General features: G+C 39.3%; 1 protein-coding gene and 1 long non-coding RNA gene across 5 annotated transcripts in view; one reads left to right on the top strand and one right to left on the bottom strand.

Annotated features, from left to right (window-relative positions):
- The window catches only part of LOC309659390, a 32,675-nt gene extending 26,136 nt beyond the window's left edge, over positions 1-6,539 (bottom strand). The window contains exon 1 of the long non-coding RNA XR_014262772.1: positions 243-6,539. This is a non-coding gene — a long non-coding RNA (uncharacterized lncRNA). The remainder of the gene's footprint in view (positions 1-242) is intronic.
- A 9,162-nt stretch (positions 6,540-15,701) lies between these two features.
- The window catches only part of FNDC3B (fibronectin type III domain containing 3B), a 350,839-nt gene continuing 341,334 nt past the window's right edge, over positions 15,702-25,206 (top strand). The window contains exon 1 of one of the 4 annotated variants that reach the window (XM_082458921.1): positions 15,702-15,956. The gene's annotated coding sequence lies outside the window, so the exon portion shown is untranslated. Of the gene's footprint in view, positions 15,957-16,577; positions 16,867-17,670; positions 18,010-25,206 lie in introns of those variants that run through there. The other 3 variants (XM_082458919.1, XM_082458922.1, XM_082458920.1) reach the window with 3 other exon arrangements.

Raw genomic sequence — 25,206 nt, forward strand, 5'->3', positions numbered from 1 at the left:
TATAGATTTTATGTGGAAAAAGATCAAATGTGAATAAAATTTATAATGTTAAGATTATAATCCACATCATTTTACATGCCAACAACAGTAAAAATAAACTATGTTTTCAACGTGTTATCACCATTGGCATTCTACTTTCTAAGAATAGATACTAACCTAGCAAGCAAAGATGAGATAGCATACAAACAGAAAATGTAATCTAGTAAATAAACAGAGGAAAAGACTTGTAAAAATAGTCATACCTGCTCTATACCCCACGAAAGACGAGGGAATTATTAGATATCACCTAGAGTTCTAGCAGAAAACAGGTAGGAAACAGAAGAGAGTTTAATGAAAGGAATATTTACAAAGTGTGGGCAAGGTTAAGGAAAAGCAATGGGGTATGATGAAATACTTGAGAATCTGTTACCACTTCAGGCATCCTGACTGGAGTAGTTGCCTTTGATAGAAAAACACAGCTAATGCCAGCCTGTGGCTTGACATAGAGGGAGCCTGGAAAATAAATACACAGCCACACAATCTTCCTGTCCTCCCATATCCATTTGTACTTCTTATGGTGAAACCCAACCAGAAGCTAGAGGGCAAGAAAGCCTGTTAATGTGAGCCCAGTGAATGAGGTTGGCCTTCAGAGGCACAGAGCAGAAGAGAGTAAATTTGGAGGGAAATATCCAACACAAGCATTAGCAAGAAATGAAATACAGTTGCTATCCTCTTCAAAATAACACATTCAATTGGCTTGATTCTTGTTTTCTTACAGTAAAACCAAAATACCTGGGAGGGCAGCTAGTTTATTTTCAAAAATTCCAGTGACAGTAGCTAATGAAGTTCTTAATTTTCCATGTTGTGTTAATTTGGGTCCTCTGAGAGGCAGATGTGAACACAGGATTAGACATGCAAGAGATTTATTGGGGGAGATTCCTGTGAAAAATAAAGGGGAAAAAAGTAGGTAGGTAAGGAAAGCCTCAGAGTGCAGTGCAGTTCTGATACCTGTGAATGGAGGGGAGGAAGGAAGAAGGACTGGGTAAGAGGAGACTCAGACTAGACCTCAATTCTAACAAAGTTTTGGCCAGCCCAGTGAGGAGTCTTTGAGCCAGAGCCATCCATTATAGGGCCCCATGTCCTGAAGGAATAACCTGCCTTCCTACCCCTGCCATATTCAGTCACTCACTGGATCAGTCTGAAGGAAATGTGGCCTCATAGAATGTGGTGGTGGATCCACGGGCATGGAAGGTGGAGTTGTCAGTCAGCTCTGCTCCTTACAGCAGGAGATCTGAGAGGCTTATTCTTCATGGTCACCACACATGTCATTTATCTCTTTGTGAATTTTAATGGTAAGAGGGAAAAGAGTGGAAAGTGCTCATTGCAATTACTGCTATACAGGGAGGAGTCAAACACTAGGTAGACAGGATAATTTGAGGGGCACACAAGACCTTCTATGCTCTTGATTTCTACCATCCTGAAAATCTCTCTCCCTTGGGTCAAGGCTTTGAAGACATATGTTATAGATCTTCATGGAAGAAAGATTGCTCTTTAGGGCATGCCTAGCCATATCGTCTTTTTGCTTAGAGCATAAACTCTAACCTCTGGCCTAACATGTGTCCCACTGCATGTGATCCTTAATTTACTTTGCTGTCTTTCCCACCAGACTCTTAGAGGTTAAGAATTATGTCTTATTTGCTTTTATAACACTTCTGAACCTGGCACATTGTTGAGTTGTAAAGAAGTGGTGTTTGAGTGAAATGACTGAATGTGTGAATTAATGAGGGTTGGTCACTTAAGAGATCCCGAAGAAATGGGCTTTAGAGCAGACAGACTTAGGTTAGGGCTACAATGGATCCATCGTTGTTGGGTAGTGGAAGCTGGTAAATGTCTGGGAAGTGTGCAGAAGGAGGAGAGCCTTCATTAATAATGTTAACTTCATAATATTCCTATGGTTTGACTGTTGTTCAGTCAGCAACTAGTTGTCATGATGATACTTTACCCATTTTTCTCAACTTCCCCATTGCAATTATGTCTGTTAGAGGTCAAAATAACTTGTCAACTCAATAATTCTAGTAAAAATAAGGAAACAATAATACTGTTAGGGGTAACAGAAGAGCAAACAACAGAATAACTGACTTTCAGCACTCACTTGATTGCTTTGGCACTGTGGAGCCAAAGTTAGTGTAGAAGGATAGATTTGTTAAGGAAATGATCTTGAGACAAACTTTCTTCACCAGAACTCTGAGGTTGGTCTGAGTTGGAGCTCCTGTCCTGTAAGCTCCAGAGGGACTTGTAAAGAGCTCCCGTGCCGTTGGATTACTGCTTTAGTGGAAAAAGAGAAGCCTGTGGAATATAGCGTAGATAGTACCATTTAGAGTGATAATACCTAGATGCAGGTTGATATTCATCCAGGACATACCTACATGGTGTGAAGGCTGATGTTCGTTCTGATCTGTTGGTTTCAAGGTCATACCCAATGTTAAATATTTTGATTATCATTCTTGCCTGAATTCAAATTAGTTTCCTCATCTATAAAATGGAGGCAATGGTGACAATGATGATAACAGTTGCATTACAAGGTAATGTAAATGAAAGCACATAATAAGCCATAAATAACTAGAAATATGAGCGGTTATTATTGCTTATAATAGTAATTACTGGAGTGCTCCTACTGACAATGTGCATTACCTCTGATGTGCTGAGAGGTAAGTACCACAATTATTGACTGAGTAATAATCTTCAAGATGACTTTCTTAAAGCTAGGGCCTTGGGTAGAATGTGAATTGAGAAAGATTTAAAGGCACCAGATTTCCACATAGCTGCCACTCTATTTGCAGTCTTTATGTGGAGGAGACAACTGTTCACATCTTGGTGTTTTCACATGTATTCAGCATCATTGATCATCAGCAGTGCCAGCCTTATTTAAAATTAAAGATAACAATACTTAAAATACTGACAAATGCATACAATGGCTTTTTGTTTGCATGAAGCCTTAGAATGCTACCTTGTACTAGTAAAAATCATAATCTTTGGGTGGACATTATACTCATTTTATGAATCATGCCATAAAATGAAACATACCTAAATTGTGCTACTTTCAGAAATATTTGGATTGCTAAATTTTTATTTACTTTTCTAAATGTGCAAACTCTGATTTCAAATACCATATATATTTTAAAATAAAGACAGTAAGGTAGGATAAAATCTCAGAGTTAATATAATTTCCAATTTGGTAATTCAACAAATATTTACTGAGCATCTATTATTTTTGAGGCAGTGCTAGACATTTTGGGATAAACTCAGACCCATAAATAAGATATCATTTATACTCTTAGTCTAGTTTTACTTTAAAGTACATGTGATGATTAATTTTGTCAACTTGGCTATTCCATGAAACCCAGATATTTGGTCAAACAATAGTCTAGATGTTGTTGTGAAGGTATTTTTTAGATGAGCTCACATTTAAATCAGTAGACTTTGAGCAAAACAGATTACTCTTCATAATGTGTGGGCCTCATCCAATCAGTTGAAGACCTTAAGACCAAAAAGGTGACATCCCCCAAGGAAGGGAGAGTCAGCCTTCAGACTGCTCAGACTCAAGCTGCAACATCAACTCTTCCCTGGATCTCCAGTCTGTACCCCCATAATCACATGAGCCAATTTTTTAAAATCAATCTCTCTCTCTTTCTCAATATATATATCAATATCTGTGTGTGTGTATATCTCCTATTGGTTCTGATTAATCAAATACAGTTCATGATCAAGACAAGTATCATATAATATCACTTATATGTGGAATCTAAAACAAAACGGTACAAATGAACTTATTTAAAAAACAGAAGTAGAGTCACAGATGTAGAAAACAAAGTTATGGTTACCAGGGGATGGGGGGGGAGGGATAAATTGGGAGATTGGGACTGACTATATATAAGATAGATAACTAATAAGAACCTGCTGTATAGCACAGAGAACTCTACTCAATACTCTGTTATGGGGATTTCCCTCGTGGTGCAGTTGTTAAGAATCTACCTACCAATGCAGGGGACACGGGTTCGAGCCCTGCTCTGGGAAGATCCCACATGCTGCGGGACTAAGCAGCAACTAAGCCCGTGTGCCACAACTACTGAGCCTGCGCTCTAGAGCCCACGAGCCACAACTACTGAGCCCACGTACCACAACTACTGAAGCCCAAAGCCCAAAGCCCATGCTCCACAAAAAGAGAAGCCACCACAAGAAGAAGCCCGCGCACTGCAACAAAGGGTAGCCCCTGCTCCCCGCAACTAGAGAAAGCCCGTGCGCAGCAACGAAGACCCAACGCAGCCAAAAATTAAATAAATAAATAAATAAGTATTTAAGGAAAAAAACAGACTAAAAAAAATACTCTGTTATGGCCTATATTGGAAAAGAATCTAACAAAGAGTGGATACATGCATTTGTATAACTGATTCACTTTTCTGTACACCTGAAACTAGCACAACGTTGTAAATTTAAAAATTTTTTTTAAAATACAGTTCATGATCAAACTGTGCGTTTATTTCTCAATGTGTGACAATCTCATTTAGATTACAAATTCCTTAAGGAGAGGGTTGTTTAAATTTATATTACCTTACTTAGAATAATTAATATAAAGCTGAACAGTAAATGTTGTTAGTTAATGTATGAAAAGTAAGTGAAAGAATAATCCTAATAAGCATAAACAGTGTATTCTTTGATCCGTCACATAAAAACTATGGAATTTTAAAAATGATTACAGTTAGTTTCACTTGTATAAATGTTATTACAGTTTAAGAATTTTAAACCAGGTTTAGCATAAGCTGTTTCACTCTAACCCTGATATTTTTTCCCTCAATTTAGTTTGAATTGGTTTCATGTCACTTGAAACCAAAATAGTCCTAAATTTTATACCTACCTCCCATAAGGCTAGAACAGCATATAGTAAAGCAGAGATAAAATAGGTCCACTAAAATAAAGAAAAAATGAATATGAATTATGCAATGAAAAGGGAGGAAGAATGGTCTTACTAGAAATCCTAGGCTAAGGATAATTGCTATAATTTGGAACAAAATTTATCTCTGACTTTCTGAGCAGCCAGGGCAAAAAGAAATCTCAATAAATTACCTTATTCTGATTGTCAAATAAAGAAAGCCTATTCCTTCATCAAGAAAGATAGATTTTTTGCTTGAGCCAAACTACTGGAATAAGAGAAAGCTGTTAGGGATTTTCACGTAAGGGGCACTGAAATAGAAGAAAATGAACGTATAATTATTAATTGAATCTCTATTATAGGCAGAACGTCAATTTGTCCATTAAAGATCAGCCTCTCTTTACTTTATAGGTATCAGTGTAATTCATTCATAAACTAATACCTTTTTATTATACTGAGTATAATGTTCCAATAATAATGTTATTTTGACTTGTCTCTCATTTAAACTTTCATGTCGTGATCCTATGACTAATAACTCAAGATGGCCCGATTCATAGTTAGACTGAATAGGGATGTTACAAATCAAAAGGAAATCAAATTAACTCCCCTTGATTTGTAATATCCCTAATACATGGCTATCTCCTCATAGGGCTAACCCTGTCGGTGCCATGTATAATTCTGATATAAGGTGTATGATAACATTTCCTTTGAAAAACCTTCCTTATTTTCATAATGTCATGAAATTTAGAGAGGTCTCCCAGTCTAACTTACTGAATAGTGCAGCAATCCCCTCTACAGCTCCAAACTATTGAATAATTTGCAGTTGGGCAGTGAGAGGAAATGAGCATGAATCACCAGGAGCCACATAAACTCATTCAAACAAAATATATCAGGTTAACCTTATTGATATGATTAACAAACTAGCAGAGCAGTCTAGATACAAATATTGTGATTTGGACAAAGTAAGAATGTGTTTGGTCTATCAAAAATATTATACTAGTTAATTCATGCGATTCATCCATGGAATCACAGAAAGTTGGAGGTAAAATGACTTTAGATGTCATCTTATTCTATAGATATGTCAGCTAAGAAGCCTGAAACCCAAATAGGTAAAATTATTTTCCTGATATTACACAGCATGTCAAAGCAATAGTTAGGAACCTGGACTGTTCACCAGTGCTCTTCTCCATAGATAAGGTTAACAGCACCAGCTTTTACTTAATACTACCTTCAACTGAAGGTGGGTCATAAGTGGTAACTCCTAGGGCAACTAACTTGTTCATTCCAGGGAGAGTTGTTTGGCATATAGACATGGGTCTAAGGTTGGGGTTGTGTCTGAGCCCCTCTGGTGTGTTGGTGTGCAGGTCCTCGGGAACTCTGGGAAAGATCTTATGCTCAATGAAGGGATCTGTGCCAAGAGTCAGTTTGATAACACTGCCTCAGTCTGTAGAGGAGACTGAGAGGGGAGTAGAGACTATAAGCACGCCATGGCTGTGACTTGGATTTTTCCTTCTGGTGACTTTTAGGAATTTGTGTCTGTGTTCTAAGGGCACAGAGGAAAAGAAAGCAAAAATTGAAAAAGCTTTCTTTCTTTACTCCAAACTTTCCCTCACCTCCAATAACAAATTAGTGGGGTTTTGTCATCTTTACTGCCACCACTGTAGTTTGGGCCACCATCATCTCTCACTTGTAGTGGTCTGGTCCTCCTTCTTGCACAGTGTCCATAAAGCAGGATGAGAAATCATAGAAGTGAACCAGATCTTACAAAAAGAAGAATGAACTAAGCCCAACATTAGCAGAAGGAAGGAAATAAAGATCAGAGCAGAAATAAATGGAATAGAGACCAGAAAAACAATAGAAAAGATCAAGAAAACTAAGAGCTGGTCTTTTGGAAAAAATAAACAAAATTAACAAACCTTTAGCTAAACTAAAAGAAAAAAAAAAAGAAGACTCAAATAAATAAAATCAGAAATGAAGGAGGAGACATTACAACTGATACTACAGAAATAACTACTATGAACTGTTATATACTAACAAATTGGATAACACAGAAGAAATGAATAAATTCCTAGAAACATACAACTTACTAAGATTGAATCATGAAGAAATAGAAAATCTGAACAGACCAATAAAGAGTAAAGTAATTGAATCAGTCACCAAAATCTTCCAAGAACAACAACAACAAAAAAGCCCAGGGTCATATGTTTTCCCTAGTGAATTCTACCAGACATTTAAGGAAGAGTTAATGTCAATCCTTCTCAAACTCTACAAAAAAACTAAAGAGGAGGGAACATTCCCGAACTCATTTTGAGAGGCCAGAATTACCCTGATATGAAAGCCAAGTAAAGACACGATAAAAAAAGAAAACTATAGGCCAATATCCCTGATGAATATAGACACAAAAATTCTCAACAAAATATTAGAAAACTGAATTCAAGAACACATTAAAAAGATCATACACCATGATCAAGTGGGATTTATCCCTGGAATGCAAGGATGGTTCAACATATGTAAATCAATGAGTGTGATACACCACATTCATAGAATGAAAGATAAAAATAATATGATCATATCAGTAGACACAGAAAAAGCACTTGACAAAATTCAACATCTTTCATGATAAAAACTCAACAAATTGGGTATAGAAGGAATGTATCTCAACATAGTAAAGACCATGTATGATGAGCCCACAGCTAACATCATACATAATGGTGAAAGGTTGAAAGCTTTTTCTCTAAGATCAGGAACAAAACAAAGATGCACACTCTCACCACTCCTATTCAACATAGTGCAGGAAGTCCTAGCCAGAACAATTAGGCAAGAAAAAGAAGTAAAAGACATCCAAATTAGAAAGGAAGAAGAAAATTGTCTCTGTTAGCAGATGACATGATCTCATATAGAGAAAGTCCTAAAGACCACCAAAAAACTGTTAGAACTAATGAACAAATTCAATAAAGTTGCAGGATACAAAATCAACATACAGAAATCCACTGTGTTTCTATACAATAACAACAAAACATCTGAAAAAGAAATAAAACAATCCCATTCACAATAGCAACAAAAACAATAAAATACCAAAGAATAAATTTAATGAAAGAGGTGAAAGATCTGTACACTGAAAACTATAAGACTTGGTTTAAAAAAATTGAAGAAGAAACAATTAAATGGAAAGATAGCCCCTGTTCATGGATGGGAAGAATTAATATTGTTAAAATGTCCATATTACCCAAAGCAATCTACAGATTCAATAAAATCCCTATCAAAATTCCAGTGACATTTTTCATAGAAGTAGGAAAAACAATCTTAAAATTTGTCTGGAACCACAAAAGACCCTGAATAGCCAAAGCAATCCTGAGAAAGAAGAACAAAGGTGAAACCATCACAATTCCTAATTTCAAACTATAGTAATCAAACAGTATGGTACTGGCATAAATGTAGATATATAGACCAAGGGAACAGGATTGAGAGCCCAGAAGTAAACTTACTTATATGTTTAACTAATATTTGACAAGGTAGCCAAGAATACTCAATGGGGAAAGGATAGTCTCTTCAACAAATGGTGTTAGGAAAACTGGATAATCACAAGCAGGAAAATAAAATTGGACCCCTATCTTACACCACTCTTAAAAATTAACTCTAAAAGGACAAAAAAGAAACATAAGACCTGAAACCATAAAACTCCTAGAAGAAAACGTGGGGGAAAACTCCTTGACATTGGTCTTGGCAATGATTTTTTGGATATGACATCAAAAGCTAAAGGAACAAAAGAAACAAAAAGCTGCACAACATCAAACTAAAAATCTGTACAACAGAAGAAACAATCAACAAAATGAAAAATTAACCTATGGAATGGAAGAAAATACTTGCAAACCGTATATCTGTTAAGGAGTTAATAGTCGTAATATATAAGGAACTCATACAACTCCACAGCAAAAACACCAATCTAATTAAAAAATAGACAAAGGAACTTAATAGACATTTTTCCAAAGGAGACATACAGATGGCCAACAGATACATGAAAAGGTGCTCAACATCATTAATCATCAGGGAAATGCAAATCAAAACCACAACAAGCTATTGTCTCACACCTGTTAGACTGGCTATTATCAGAAAGCAACAGAAAACAAGTGTTGGCGAGTATGTGGAGAAAAGGGAATCCTCATGCACTGTTGGTGGGGAGGTAAATTGGTGCAGCCACTACGAAACACAGTATGGAGGTTCCTCAAAAAATTAAAGGTAGACTACCATGTGATCCAGCAATCTCACTTTTGGGTATATAGCCTAAAAAAATGAAATCAGAATCTCAAAGAGATATTTGTGCTCCCACGTTCATTGCAACATTATTCACAACAACCAAGATATGGAAACGACCTAATTGTCTGTCTATAGATGAACTGATAAAGAAGATGTGATGTATATATATATATATATACATACAATGGAATATTATTGTCATGAGAAGGAAGGAAATTCTGCCATTTTTGACAACATGGATGGAACTTGAAGGCATTATGCTAAGTGAAATTAGTCAAACAGTGAAAGATACTGTATGATTTTACTTATATGTGAAATCTAAAAAAACCTCAAATGAACAAACATAACAAAACATAAACAGAGTTATAGATACAGAGAACCAACAGGAGTTTGCCAGAGGGGAAGGGTGTAGGGGGAGCAAAGAAATAGGTGAGGGAGATTACAATGTACAAACTTCCAGTAGGGAAATAAATGAGTCACAGGTATGAAATGTACAGTGTGGGGAATACAGTCAATAACTAAGTAATATCTTTTTGTGGTGACATATAGTAACTAGACTTATCCTGGTGATCAGTTTGAAACAGTATAGAAATATCGAATTACTATGTTGTATAACGAGAACTAACATAGTATTGTAGGTCAATTATATTTTCAAAGCAAACTAACCAACTAACTCATAGAAAAAGAGATCAGATTCATGGTAACCAGAGGCAGGAGTGGTGGATGTGGGGAGGGGGAACTGGATGGAGGCAGTCAAAAGGGACAAACTTGCAGCTGTAAGATAAATGCTAGGGATGTAATGTACAACATGATAAATATAATTAACCCTGTTGTATATGAAATATTGTACATGAAAGTTGTTAAGAGAGTAAATCCTGAGTTCTCATCACAAGAAAAAAATTTTGTTTTCTATTTCTTTAATTTTATATTTATATGAGGTGATATATGGCCACCAAACTTATCCTGATAATCACTTCACGATGTATGTAAGTCAAATAATTATGCTGTATACCTTAAACTTATACAGTGCTGTATGTTAATTATATCTCACAGAGTTTGTCCAGAGACAGAGAGAAGTGAGTCTGTCCGAGGGAGGTGCTGGCCTTATAGGGTAACCAGGGTGGGCTCTCCATGGTTTTACCAACAGTAGGGGGGCTCAGTACAGTGGGATGTGCCATATTAGCTGCTCTGGCTGGGTTAATAAGTTACTGAAGCACTCTGAAAAAACTTGCTTGTAAACTCACAGGAGACTTCTAGAAAGAACCAGGAAGAGTACAAGGGTAGTGAGATGTCCTGCAATAATGGTGGCTGTCAGAGTCAGAGCAAGGGTATTAATGTATATGTGATTTAACTCCCTGAGTTACACTGAGTTCTGAGACACACAGATTGCATGTGAAATACCAGTGAGTATGCTTCCAAGAACTAAAAGACATACTGTGGTAACTACACAAAAGACGAGAAGCAATTTCAAATATGATATCCAACTCTTCACAAACAGAATGGGCCCAGCTGGCTCTGCAATAAGTTTACTTTTTTCCAACTCCTTGCTTTCTGGTCAAATCTCAGAATCTTTCCTTGACTAAAATGGTTTGTATCTGAGGCATGTAGCCTGAGCTAAAGACATTTCTTTGCTTCATTTCTCTGTGAAGGACACATATATCTACATGTATTTCTATCCAGGGCAAATTTTGAATTTGTTTGAGGAAGATAATATTTAGCATACCTGGTGTTAAGAGACTCAAGTATCATACAGAAGTCTTGACATCTTAGGAAGAAAAAATGATCATAGGAGTAAATCAGGTATGAGAGTGGGCAAGAATAATAAAAATGACTATGAAGAAAGTCAGACCCAACTTGCTCCACTATTGTGTGGGGTTCAGAGTAAGTCAGTGTGATGGACAAGTTCAGAGCTTTTTAAATGACTTCGCCTCAAATTTACCTTCAGTTGGAGAAAAATTACTAGTTGTTCTTGGCCTTGTCTTTCTTTGCGGTTTATTAGTGACTTGGATGGCAACATGGAAATCATGCTTGTCATACTTATCAATGTCACAAAGCTGGGAAAGGTTGTCCAGAAAGTACTAGGTAGGCTGGAATATAAGAATGAAACTTAAAAATGAAATTTAATAAAATGAAATATTCAACTATTTAACAGTAATTAAAACCAATTAAAATAAAATCAGTTGTTTTCCTGATGTATGCCCAGCTTGACAACTTTTCATGGAAGAAGAAAGCATGAGTTAACAGGATGAAGAGCATGCTAAGAAAATTAACACAATATTAAACTGTAACGATACAAGCATTTTGTCCAAATTAAAGCAGGAAAGGGTACCACTCTGGCTGTGTGCTGATCATGCCTGAAATATTATGGACAGAATCTGAATACCCAGCTTTCAGAGCGGTTGAACAAGTAGTTAGGTACCTAGAGGTGGTGGAAGAAAAGGATGAAGAGAGATCTGGAAGCCATGTGATGAGATGAAGAGGTCAGCAAGTCAGAGATGTTTATCCAGGAAAACAGAACAGGTATAACTGGTAAGGTCAATTCACTGGAAGGGAAGTCGTGTGGACGGTGACTGTTGTTACTTTATCTGCCTCCAGAGGGCAGAAACAGGACAGGTGGGGGAAAGCTGCAAGGAGGCGGTTTTCAGAAGACTTGGTTTAGGTCTAGAGTTGTTGGTAAAAGGCTGTCTTGGAAAGAAGCATTTTCCCTTTTCCTGGTGGTGCTCAGGCTGAGGCTGGGTGCTTAGCTGTCATTGACATGGGGCAAAGATTCTGCTTTGGGAGAGAGCAGGCCGAAAAACTTTAGCTCTCTATCAACCTTGTGATTTTATGAGCCCTGACAGCAGCTTATTCAGCTTCTACCTGAATAGTTCTGATAACTGTGGGAGAGATATTCTTTTGGAAATGACTTTATATATGTATATATATATATATATATATATGGCTACAATTTGCTTTTGTCTTGCATTGAACAATAGTAAGGAAGGTGAAACTATAGCTTGACTGGTTGAACTGTTCTGGAGAAAAGTGAAGTTGCAATGTTGCTCTTAGATTTTATTGTTGACTGAGCTGGCTAACCTTTACTCTAGTTCGTACTCTAGTGAATTCTGAACACTCTTCAAAACAGGATTAATTCGTTTTTCATCAATATTCGTATTGAAGCTGGTATCAGATCTGGCTCAGTACATTAGAACAAGAAGTAGATGCAAAGAGTTAATGTCCTCTAAGGTCAAGATTGTGTTTCAAGATTAGAGGCAAGACTGAGCCTGCCTGTGAGAATCTAGCAACCCCAGCTGCAGGCAGAGGTAGGATATGGAGACTGAGAACCTGGCTGGGTCTTCTAGATATTAGGTATTACTAGCTATAGTGATCTTTGAGAAAGAGGTTTGAATTTACAAATCTTAGGCTGAGAAGTATTACAGGTTTAATGGTTTGAGACCTTTTCAATGCTAGTTTCAAATATGTTAAATTTGCATTTCTTTTGTTATAAAGTAAGTTATCTAAAGTCAGGAAGTATAACTTTGAACCTTTTATTTATTTAAAATTTTTAATACAACTCAGCTTACATTGCATGGGCGATGGAAGGGTTTGCAAGTCTGTATATTTTGTTATAGGCCTTAACTTCTAGGCATCTCATTTGGATGTTAATTTCTGTACTAGAGCAAGTCCTAAGTTGCTTTTGGAGCAAAGTTATGACTGTGGTTCTATGACTTAGGACCTAGGGTGGCAGATGACTTGGGTTGTTGTCAACGCAAGACAATAATACTCATTGCCTTAAGTTGAAGCCCTCCTTCCCATTTGCAAAACTACCTCTCTGGGCTAAGACATCATCTCCCACATAGGTTCAGGGCATGCCTCTCTGACATGAACCTTGCTTTATATCCTGCTGCTAGGATAATCAACTTTGAAACCCACTTGAGTCACTTCATGGCTTTATAATCCTACAGTGATTTCTCATTGTATGAAATTTAAATCTCTCAACATGTAGTTGGGAGCCCTCTCAAAAGTTTCTCTCTAGTAAAGGCATCTTCATTCATTTATTCATTCATTCATTCAAGGAGGAACCAACATTTATTTATTGAGTATCAGGTGCTTGAGGTTTTTATTCCTCACAACAACCTTAGCAGGAAGGTAATATCACCACTTAATAAATAAATGACCCAGGCTCAGAGAACTTTAAAAACTTGTCCAGTGTCACTGGTTTTTGTCTGATTATAATTTCCATCCTTCTTCCACTACACCATACTTCCTCTCATCTTGCAAACACTTATTGGGTTTCTATTCTGTGCCAAAACTGATGTTAGGTGTTAGGACAAGAAGACAAATGAAACGCTGAGATTATATATATGAAAATGCATTTAGAATTTTAAGGCATTTTGTATCATTGATTTAAAAAAATTTTTTTTTAACGTGGACCATTTTTTTTTGTCTTTATTGAATTTGTTACAATATTGCTTCTGTTTTATGTTTTGGGTTTTTGGCCTCAAGGCATGTGGGATCTTAGCTCCCTGACCAGGCATCGAACCTGCACCCCCTGCATTAGAAGGCCAAGTCTTAACCACTGGACCACCAGGGAAGTCACGATTCTTCTTAATTGGAACAAATTCAGCCTAGTGGAAGAAACTGGAAGAAATAATTCTGTCTTCTGAATTTCTCTTGCCTACTTTTACCTCCTTTGCCAAGCCTGTCTTACTACACTTGAATTCAAACTTCCACCCTCTGAAGTTTGCCCATCTATCTAGTCATTCAGATTCTTTTTTTTTTTTTGAAACAATCATCATTTAAAAAAAAAAATTAATTAATGGCTGTGTTGGGTCTTCGTTTCTGTGCGAGGGCTTTCTTCAGTTGTGGCAAGAGGGGGCCACTCTTCATCGCGGTGCGCGGGCCTCTCACTATCGCGTCCTCTCTTGTTGCGGAGCACAGGCTCCAGACGCACAGGCTCAGTAATTGTGGCTCACGGGGCCTAGTTGCTCCGCGGCATGTGGGATCTTCCCAGACCAGGGCTCGAACCCGTGTCCCCTGCATTGGCAGGCAGATTCTCAACCACTGTGTCACCAGGGAAGCCCTAGTCATTCAGATTCTTAAAACATACTTTAAAATTAATTTATTCAACAAACATTTATAAGGTGGGTATTATATTCAAAGCACAATGCTAGGTTAATGCTGGGGATACAAAAATGAACAAGACCAGCCAAGTGGAAGAGATATACAGTAACTTCAGAGCAATGTGAGAAGAACTGAAAAGAATTATGAGATTGCGGGGAAAAGAGCTGTGAGGCTATGGGAAGGGAGGGTGTGATCAAAGATGAGGAAATGATCTTTAGATAGCGTAGAGGAAGAAGTATGCTCCAGACAGAGTGAAAGGATGTGCAGAGGGAGAGAGGTGCTTGGAAGTCATGAGAGTTCAGCTGGGTTGGAGGCCATGGCTCAGGGGCAAGCTAGAGAAGCTGAGGCAGGAGCTGGGGAACCTCTGCTTTATCTTTTTTCCCTTCCAATACAGAACTATGGCCTAGGATTGGAACCATGTTCTAGAAAGATGGCTGAGACTCTGGGAACGTTTGGGGAAAGAAGCCAGTTAGGAGGGAGGGCCCTATTTGCCTGGATTCACCATTATTCCCCTCATCTCCAAAAAAGAATTGCAAATTCTACAAAAAAAGGAGCTATTTCTTTTATGTTCTTCTTTATATTCTTTTATGTTCTTCGAGCTTTAATACAGTACTATGTACAATAACTTTATCTGACAAATGGTTGTTATGTATTTTTTAGGTCAATGAAAGTAATACATTGCCTCTGGTTGCTACCTAGTACTGCTTTGTAGCCTAATAATTGAGGCTAACGTAATTATTTAGAATACCTGGGAAGCTAAAAAGAGAAGTGGCCTCTCTGGGATAATTTCTACTTTCTTGTCTCCCTGGATAATTTGAGGGGTGGGATGGGATGCAGTTGGCTAACCATTTTGAGTCTGTACAACAGGATACATTACATTTGACTTGATTAATATAACTCAGCAATTATCTAATGAGTCCTACTGTGGCCTATGCATTATGCTATGTTTGATACGGAAATACAGATATGAGTAAGGAACACTCTGCTCTTGTGAGCTCATATTGGGTACTGTAAGGGGAAATAGACATTTTAACTTCGGTGTAATAAAATCTGTTCACGCTATGTTAACCATATGAACAAACTGCTGTGGGAAATAGAGAAAGGAGGTGACAAAATAGCTCACAAGGTTGTTGTGGGGATTTAAAAAAAAAGTTAATATATGTGTAAATGAAAAATAATGTCATAGTCTTAGCTCTGATTATTACTCAGCAAACCCCGCATTTATATTGGTGTTGGCGATCGTTTGCAGAATATGCAGCCCTAGCCTTTCAGGAATTGCTAGTTACCCTAAGCCTAAGACTTCTTTAGTCCGGCTGAACCAAAAAGAGTTTCCGGATAGTTATGCAGGTCTGGGGGGAAAGGAGGATACCACAGCGCCTGCGAATCTGAGCTTGTGGAGGCGGTTATACTCGGCAGATTACGGCAGTGGGCGGGCCCCAAATCCCCATGTGGTCCCGACATCATTGACATGGCGGAATCCCCCATCTAACCCTACTGGTAGTTATTTGAGCGGCGGCGGCGGCCGAAGGACAAGGAGAGCGGCGGCTGCGGCCGGAGGATAAGGAGAGCGGCGGCTGCGGCGGCGGCGGGAGCTGCGAAGGGGCGGCAGGGATTCTCGGGGCTGGCGGCTGGGAAGGCGTGGGAGACCCGGTGTGTGGCGCGCCCGGAGCCCCGCGTTTCAGCCCGAGGGAAGGTAAGGCATGCAGGAGCGGGAGAATGGAGGGGACCCGGACCCCAAATCTCAGCCGCCGGGTCAGGGCGCGCTGGAAAGCCCCGACTGGACGCCGAGTTCGCCAAAGTGCGTGCCTGTGCCGGAGCGCTCCGGGCGCGCCGGGCTTCCCGAGGAAAACTTGGCGCCAGAGTGCTGGGGCGCCCCGCGCTCGTCTGGGCACCCCGGGAACACGGGGCCCGGGAGCGGGGGTCGGCCAACGCTTTGGGGCCGCGTCTTACTGGGCTCCGGGACCCCGCTCGTCCCCCCAGCTGGCCATGGCTTGGAGGAGGGAAAGAAACGGGTAGATTCTTGATGGAAAAAAAAAATCTGGGCAGTGGTTCCCGGGTTCTCCCTCCCCCCCCCCCCTCGCCCTCCCCCCTCGTCCTCCCCGGCCTTCCCAGCAGATTTTGTCCGAGGAATCCGCTCCCCCTCCCGGAATCTCCGCGGCAGGAACGCTGCCCGGGAGGGGGAGGGCGGGCGGAGGGGCCGAGGAATCTTCGACGTGTCACTTTCTGAGGCTGTAGATTTCCATATGGTGGAGGGAGGAGGGCGGGTGTGCGAAGTGGGGCTGGAAGTTGGGGCCGCCTCTCCGCGCCAGGCGGGGGCGGGCCGGGACCTCCGACCCGGGGATGCTCGCGGGGAGGGTCCCGAGCCCGCGCCGGCCCCCAGCCCAGGCCAGGCCTCTCAGGGACACTCCCCGCCTCGCCGCTGGCCACCTCCGTGCGCGCCACGTCCTCCCTCCCCGTCCTGCCCCCCGGGCTCCCCCCGGGCTGGGGGCGGTAACCGGCGGCTGCGGCCGGACTCGGCGAGCAGGCGGCTGGAAGCTCGGGCGGGGGAGTGGGGCGCGGCGGGAAGGAGCGGGCGACCGGGTGTGTGGGCCAGCGCAGCTCCGGTCAGTCGGTCACCCCGAGGGGCGCCCGGGCCGGGGTGGGGCCGGCGGGCGGAATCCGCGCCCAGAGGCGGCCGGGAGGGGCCGCGCGGACCGTCTGGTGCCCGCGGCGGGGCGGGGGCCGGCCGGCGTGGGAAGGGCCTGTCACTCTGGGCGGAAAGTGGGGCCTCGGGCTGTTCCCGCGAACTTTCCCAAAGGCCCGGTCCCGGCGCCCCGTGGGAGCCCGAGCACCCGGGCCGGGTGTCTCTGGAGACTGGGTTGGGCCGCCCGGCGGCGCCGTTGGCCGGGAGGCTTCCAGGAGTGCGCGGTTGGAGTTGGAGCTTTTCGAACCTCAATTCCCACCCTTCTATCCCTGACGAAGGGAAGCAATGGCATTTTATCCAGACAGTGCCGTTTGCGGACTTACTTAAAAGTTAAAACTTTTTATTTTTTATTTTCTCATCAGTCCAGCATATTCTTGAAACAAAATTTGGAATTTGGCCGCGACGGGCCAACGCTGGGGCCCCAGATCTACACGTTTATCTCTCCATCCCTTTTGGTTTCTAGTCTTCCTCCCCGTCTTCCATCCAGGGTTAATCATATTTTGGGACAGGCGAGGTCGTTTGTTCGGTGGGCACCCCTTGATTGCTTGTCTGTTTATTTTTTAATGTGCAGTTAATTTGATTTGAACTTCCTCCAGTTTCCAGGCCCTGGTGGGGAAAGCTAAGGAAGAGGGAATACGCCACCTTTTTTTTTTTTTTTTTTTTTTTTAATGTGGAGAGAGGTGGGGCATTGGAAAAGGGGAGGCACGGTGGTTGTAGGCAGAGAGTGAGAGGGAGCAGACAGACCCGGAAGAAAAGGAATCTGCTCTGGAATAACACTTTTTTTTTTTTTTTTTTTTTTGGAGGCTTCTGGCCTCGGGCAAAAATGCACCGCTCTGTTCTCATTTCTACTGCCTGAGTTGCTCTTCACTCTCAAGTTAACGCTGTGACTCTGGGGCCCTGGACAACGCCCGGGGGAAGAGACCCGCAGCCACAGCCAAGAGCAGCCCGTGGCCCTGGTTTTGTGCCTTGCATGGGGCCCGTGGTTCCCCCTGATTGGAAGCGGCCTCTGTGGAACCAGCGTTGAGTAAATTTCTTGGCTCCCGGGGAGCAGCTGTTAACGAGGGTAAAGTCTTTGGGCATGCTTGTGGTCCTGCAAGGGGATCCCCCCTATAAGGGTGTAATTCTCACTTTGTTTAGACGTTAGAGGGTCACCCGCAAGCTGGCTAAGAATGAGGCATAGCTGGTAGAAAGAAAAAGTCTCTAAAAAATGGTACTTAGACTCGTATGTGCTTTTAAAGTGTTTTGGTTTAAATGCTTCTAAGAGAAAAAAATTCTACGTGAAGATAGCATTCATTTAAAAAAAGATCTTAAAACTGCAAGATACCATCGTGGAATAGGAGGTTGTAGCTTCTAATTACAGTATGTACAATTTCAGAAAGATATTCCAGTAACCTTTTAAGACAGACCTTATAAATAGCTCACATCAGACCATGGGCTGGCTGTATTGGAGAGCCAGTCTTCCGGGGTTTCTGGAGGAATGCTTGGGATCCGTTAGGAAGCTGGCTGTAGGAGCCTAAGTAGTAGTTTACTCAGTAGGAGTTTGTGCCCCTTTTGCTTAACACTTCATTTTATGTGGTAAAATTTGATAGCGTCCTTAGAACTGAAAACCTGAAGAACTTCCCAGCTTTTCAGTTTTAGGAAAATGAGGCCCAGGGAAGGGAAGTGACTTGTTTGGTGTTGGCGATCAGAGATTAAAATCCAATATAGGATTGTATTAATAGCTACTCTTTTCTGGCTATCTAATGTGTACTAAGTACTGTGTATTGTGTTTTTTATATATTATCTCATTACAATTCTAATCTTTCAATTTAGGTGAGGTTAAGGACATTTTATAGACAAGGCATTGAGGTTCACAGAAATTTAGTAACTTGTGTCAGATTACATAGAATTTTCTTCCGTGATGCAAATGATTTTATATTTGTGCTGTCCAGTATGGCAGCCACCAGGCACGTGTAGCTGTTGTACCGTTTAAAATGTGGCTAGTTCGATGGAGGAACTGCATTTTAAATTGTATTTACTTTTAATTATTTTAAACTGCTACTTGTGGCTAGTGGTGAGGTACCATATTGGGGATTGCAACGTAGAACTTTCTGACTCTCAAATCTATTCATGTTTAACTGGGTTCTATTGCTTTTAAGATCTTGTAATTCAGTTTTCTTTCTTCCATACCACCAGAGGAAGATTATATTCAACTCTTAGGTGGAATTTAAATACTGGATTACCTATAGCTCAAAAACAAGCAAAAAATGGTTTTTAAAAATACTTGGATGTCATGGTAAAAACTGATAGAAAAAAACTTTGTGACATTTTCTGTTTGATTGAAATAACTGCCTATAGGAATTGCTGAGAAGGTAGTCAGAGCTTCTTGTTTATTTCAATGTAATAAAAGTATAAGTAGGGGGCAGCAGGAAAAATCACTGATGGGGAGTTGAAAAAATATTACCCCTGATATCCATGGTTACCTGTTCATTCGGTGATTCTTTTCAAATGTCTTTATTCAGGTAAATGATATAGCCAAACTATCACTCACTTTTCCTTATCTAGCTGCACAATTAATCTGAAGAATTAAAATCATTGCTTTACTACCAGAGAATGAAATTCACATAAAAAGCACTAGATCTGTCTGTGAATTGGGAAGAATATGTTTAAGATTGAAACAAACAGCAAGAAAGATTCTTTAGGTGGCATATGGTCAAATAGTTTTCTGATTAGTGGATTTAATTTAAATCTGTTACATTTTAGAATTTATTTGGTAGAAGGAATTTCAACAACTTTTTGATTTTATATGAAATAGTGAAAATTCCAACTCATGTTAAAGTAAGCATTCATTTATGTGGATTTCATCCATAAATATCCAGTAACCCAATACCTTCTTCTTTCCTTTTTTTTTTTTTGCATACTGCTTTCAGGAAAAGACAGATGATAAAATAATCTCTTTTTATTAGAATTTTAAGAGCAGTAACTTCCAGATTCATTATAAATATATCTGAGTCTGCTGTATCTTTCATAGTTGCTGTACTGCTCAGGGATAATTGCAGCTCATAATCCTGACCCTAGAGCATTATATGATCCTGAAAGACCTACACAAGTAAATCAGCTTTAAATTGTTCTATATTATTTTAGTGTTATGTGAATTGCATGGCCTCCAGCTCTGAAAATTGTAAATTCAACTAAAGGTGAGGCATCAGTTAGCTGAAAAACCCTTTCATACCCATTCCTGACTATTGGGATCATAGTTATTTTCAAGGAACCAACATAAGAACAATGTTATTGGATTATAGTGTTCTTGTGAGTGTGACAAATATTGGAAACATGATTTAACTCAGGATGTATGGTTCCATTTTTAGGACATCAAGGTGCTTAGTACAAATGAGACATAATTTAAAAGATAAAGGTATCGAAATGATTGGCAAAGATTAGAAATCTTATACACCCTGGTGCAGGCCACATCTGAGTATCGGTTTGAAATCAGAATATCTAATCTGTCAAGGACTTAGTTTACTTCTTGGCTGTGTGTCCCTGTTAGACTACTGAACCTCTCAGTCTGGGTTTTCTCATTTTAGTATAAGGAGAAAACATCTCACCTGTACCATTTTTCAGGTGGTTGTCACAAGGCGTTAATGAGTCAAGTGTATTGAAAAGTGTTTAGCAAAGCCTTATACAAACTCCATAGTTCATTATATTCCAAAGTTTAAAAACTGAGCTGTTCTTACAGTATTACTTTGTATGTTTTCAGAGACCTCCAAATTGTGTTTGGACACTTTGAAAAGTGTTTTATTTTTTCCTTTGTGACGAGTAAATAAAGTTTCAATCTTTAGATTGCAGTTTCATTTTCTCCCTACTCCTAATGTAATAGTTGATTTGTGACCTCTCAAAAGTTGTATTTTCTTACATGTGGTCCGTAGCTGGTTAGCATTGCTGAAGTGGACAAGGCAGTCTGCTTGATTCAGGGTCATTCTTGAGGTGGAGGGGACAAAGTGCAATCTCTTATTAGAGGAACTTCCAAAACAATGGTAGAGGCATAAGCTTTAGTTCCTGTATATTATCTTAGTAAGCCTGTTATTTGAGCTTTCAATAATTATAGCTGAGAATGGGGGAAAAGAATCATTTTCTGTGTAGGGGTATCTTTGCACCCTACCTCTGTTTTCACTTTAGAAATCACAATTGCCTTTTCTTCACTTTAACAAGGTTAATCCATTCAATGAGAGTTTTTTGTGTTAAGACATTATTTTCAAGTAAACCTTAATTCTCATCCTTAACAGCTGTTGGGAATGCACTTAGGTGGTTGAGGAAAAGCTTTATTCTTTAGTTGACACTGAATGCCTTTGAATATAGGAAAATATTCATAAGCCCACACTTTTTTTTTGACCTTAAAATACACAGAATGGTACAGTATTAATGTATTTTTTAAACGGCAGAGAATGCTTCAATCACTGTAGCTAGACAGAGGCACGTTTCTGTAGAAGCCAAATATAGGCTCACTTGGGAGGATGACTTGATGTTGGTACTTGAACTCTTTGCAAGGTACAGCCAGTGAGAGGCTGATCCCTAGTCACAAGCTTACCCAGAGGGGAATTGTTCATGGTGCAGGTTTAGTGTCAAGGATCAGCCCTTGGAGACCGGAGGTATGTGGGGTTGGAATCGGGGGTTGGGAGGTTTTTAAACCACCAGGTATAAATCAGGTAAGATAGACTATAGTGATCAGCTATTACAGGTGGGGAGGTTTCTCAGTTTAAAAATGGATCAGTCCTTGAATCTCTTTTTGTCCCTAGTTGAGATATGCAAGTTTAGCATTCTGAAACACCTGGATTGTAATTTCATTGGCTGATGAGATGTCTTTGGCAATACTCCCTGTCGGTTCAGTCACTGGCTCCTAATATCTTTTGTTTCTATAATATTACAACTGCTTGTCAGTTTTTAAATAACTGGAGGGAGGAGATTTTAGTGAGATGGTGTTCAGCAAAAGCTAGCATTATTTGAGATTCTAGTAAGTATCCTTTTAAAATGTCCCTTGTGTTAAATGATTGTTTGATTTTAAAATTAATTTTATTTCATTCACTTGTTTATTGACTCAGGAGGCACTTACTGAGTTCTAAACTAGGTTCTTAATGGAATATTCTTGTGCTGTCCTGACTTTTTTTTTGGCAAATGCAAGACATTTTTCTGTTTACTTATAGGGGTATTTTGCTCATATTTTTGGAATGTAGTATAGAGAGCTGTGTCTACCACCAAACTCCTAGAGCAGGATGGTGGTAACTTCAGTCCTTCGCTCCTTTCTGAAATTTGAGAAATGTTAAAATTGGAGCACCTATAGGCTATGTTTAAAACTAAATTTATGTTAGAATTTTAGGCTTCCGATACATCCTTGTTTTGACTCTGGAAGATGAAGGTTTTTATAATGGCAACCAGTTAGAAAAATTTGCTTAAACTAAGTTGATGTAATACAAACTCATAGTGTTCAATTATGAAAAGCTTTCTGTTGAAATAATTATCCAGATAATTGTCTTCATACATGAGCAAATGTAGTATGTTTGAGAAATAATGGTAGGTTCTAAAATCCCAGGAAATAACATGATTTAATTTATTCTTCAGGAGCTCAGTCAGATTCTCCACAGCTGGTGGAAGAGGATCTCTGTTAAAAATAACTCCATTGTTCTGGATGTAACTAATTAGGAATTTGCAATTATCCAGGCAAGTCTAGGATAAAGTTTGGCTTCCTACTCTATATGAAAAGGTTTTACCATAACAGAAGTTTAAATAGATCATACAGGGAATATTTACCTAATTAGGAGGACAGACCACTTTAAGCACCTTGGAAAAATCAATTTACTTAAAAGCAATGTAAAACTGCAGTATGGGTTGAAGCTAGTTCTCCTAGTGGGCTTTTTCATAGAGGTGCAGGACTGCCATGAAATAAATGCCAATTTATTCAGTGCTATCACATGAACTAGGAACAGTTTACCAGCAAAAGTTAGAACTATATTTTTGTATGCAAAATAAATCACAACAATAAACAAATATCCACCTCCCCTATCTCACCCCACTCCCACCAATAGACGCCCAAATATGCCTGTTGATTTGTTTTGAAGGTTTTCTGTTGCCATTTGTTTTGCTACTTGCTGTCTCCTGTAAGCACTTGATGGCAGATTGGTGAGAGCAGGTGTTGAAGGTTTAAGAACATCATTATTGCTTTTAGCCGCCCATCTCCTCCTCCCTATGAGTTTGGGCAAAGTTGTGGAAACTACTGCCAGTGGTATTTAGGTAAGCTTGTTACACATCCTCCTCTTTTGCATTTACTAAAGCAAGACCTTCTTGGACAGTTTAGTTCCAGGTACTGTGTGAACTGACCCATAAGAAAGGTAAATTTCTTTTAAAATATCTCAAGTATTTACATCCACTTACTCAGACATGAGGTTTTCAAGTATATGACCTTTTAGGGTTCAGATTGACAAGTTTTTATGGTACAAGTTTTAAGTGTAGGATCCTTTATATATTTTTAGAGTATTATGCTCCTTTTTCTCTTATATTTTAAAGTGTTATTTTTAAACACATTTTATATTTTCTATTAAGTCATTTAAGAGGAAAATACTAAATGTCTTCAGATATTACTGTTCCTGATTTTTCTGTTGTGGTTTTTCTTGTATCAGGAAAAAGAAATTTAATTTAGGATAATAAAGGTAAACATTATTCTGAATTAGTGAATCAGAGAATACTTAAGAGTATTTTGAATTGGAACACTAGTGTATTGTTGTTGGGAATGTAAAAAGGTACAGCTGCTGTGGAAAACAGTTTTGCGGTTTCTCAGAAAGTTAAATATACAATCATCTAGCAATTCCATTGCTAAGTATGTACCCAAAATAATTGAAAGCAGGGACTCAAACAGATACTTGTACACCAGTGTTTATAGCAGCATAATTTAGATATCTAAAAGGTAGAAATAACCCAGGTGTCCATTCACAGATGAATGGATAAACAAAATACGGTCTGTACATACAGTGGATTATTATTCAACCATAAAAAGGAATGAAATTCCAATACCTGCTACAAGATGGATGAACCTTGAAAACATGCTGAGCAAAATAAGCCAGACACAAAAGGACAAATATTGCCTGTTTCTACTTATGTGAGGTACCTGGAATAGGCAAATTCATAGAGAAGAAAGTAGAATCGAGATTACCAGGAGCTGGGGAAAGAGGAATAGGTGTTATAGTTTAATGGGTACCGAGTTTCTGCTTGGGATAGTGAAAAAGTTCTGGAAATGAATAGTGGCGATGGTTATACAATATTGTGAATGTACTTAATGCCACTGAACTGTACGGCTAAAAATGGTTAAAATGGCAAATGTATGTATATTTTATCACAATAAAAAATTGAAAAAAATTGAAGGAGATTTATTCCACAGGATTTCAGCTTGCCTCTGTCTGCTCCCCCTTGGTCTGCTCCTTGCTGATGTGTAGATGTTTCCCCGCCCTCCCCACCTCCTATTGCAGAGTAAACGGAGATTCTCCTAGGCCAGTTTTGGAGGTCAGAGTTTCCTTATTTTATTAACTGACTTGAATTTAAGAGGAGACTATTTAAAAGTAGGAGATCTCTGGAGGGAAAAAAAAGATATTTTAACATTTAGATGAGCCAGGTAGTTTATTAGTATCCACAGACCACATAGGCACACAAAGGTAATCTATCCTGCATTTCACTGTGAGTCATCCAAAAACCAGAGAGTAGGATGTACAATTAGACCTGTCATATTTTCTAACCTTTAAACCTTTTTTTTTTCCCCCAATTTTGTCATCTTCAGTACTTTAGGGAAAACTTTGATTTCCACTTAGAGAAAGGGTCTAAGTCATCTCAGTACTAGTGTTGGAAAAGCATTAGGTGCTAACATTCTTCAATTTGTTAGACCAAAACTTATTGGGAGGGGATAGAGTGAAAGCAAGCAAGCATGTAGTATTGTTTTATTCATCTGAAGTTGTCTCTAGCACCTAATAATTTCATAGTGGTGACTTTTCTCTGAGTGTCGGTGTTTTGTTTCTTTTTTTGCTTCTGAGGTATTGATGTTGAGTTTGTGCAGATCACTTATGAAAAGATGGGGCAGGATTTTTGTTAAGTGATTGGATATAAAGCTTAAACGTCAGATGTAAAGTGCATGTTAGGAATACTGAAAATATCAGGTAAGAATTCAGATAGAAAGATATCAGTTTACATACAAATAACAAGTTCAAGGAAAAATTATACTGTATACTGTGAAATATTTGCCATCCAT

This window comes from Balaenoptera physalus, assembly GCF_965194825.1.
Source record: "Balaenoptera physalus genome assembly, chromosome: 4".
NCBI lineage: Eukaryota > Metazoa > Chordata > Mammalia > Artiodactyla > Balaenopteridae > Balaenoptera > Balaenoptera physalus.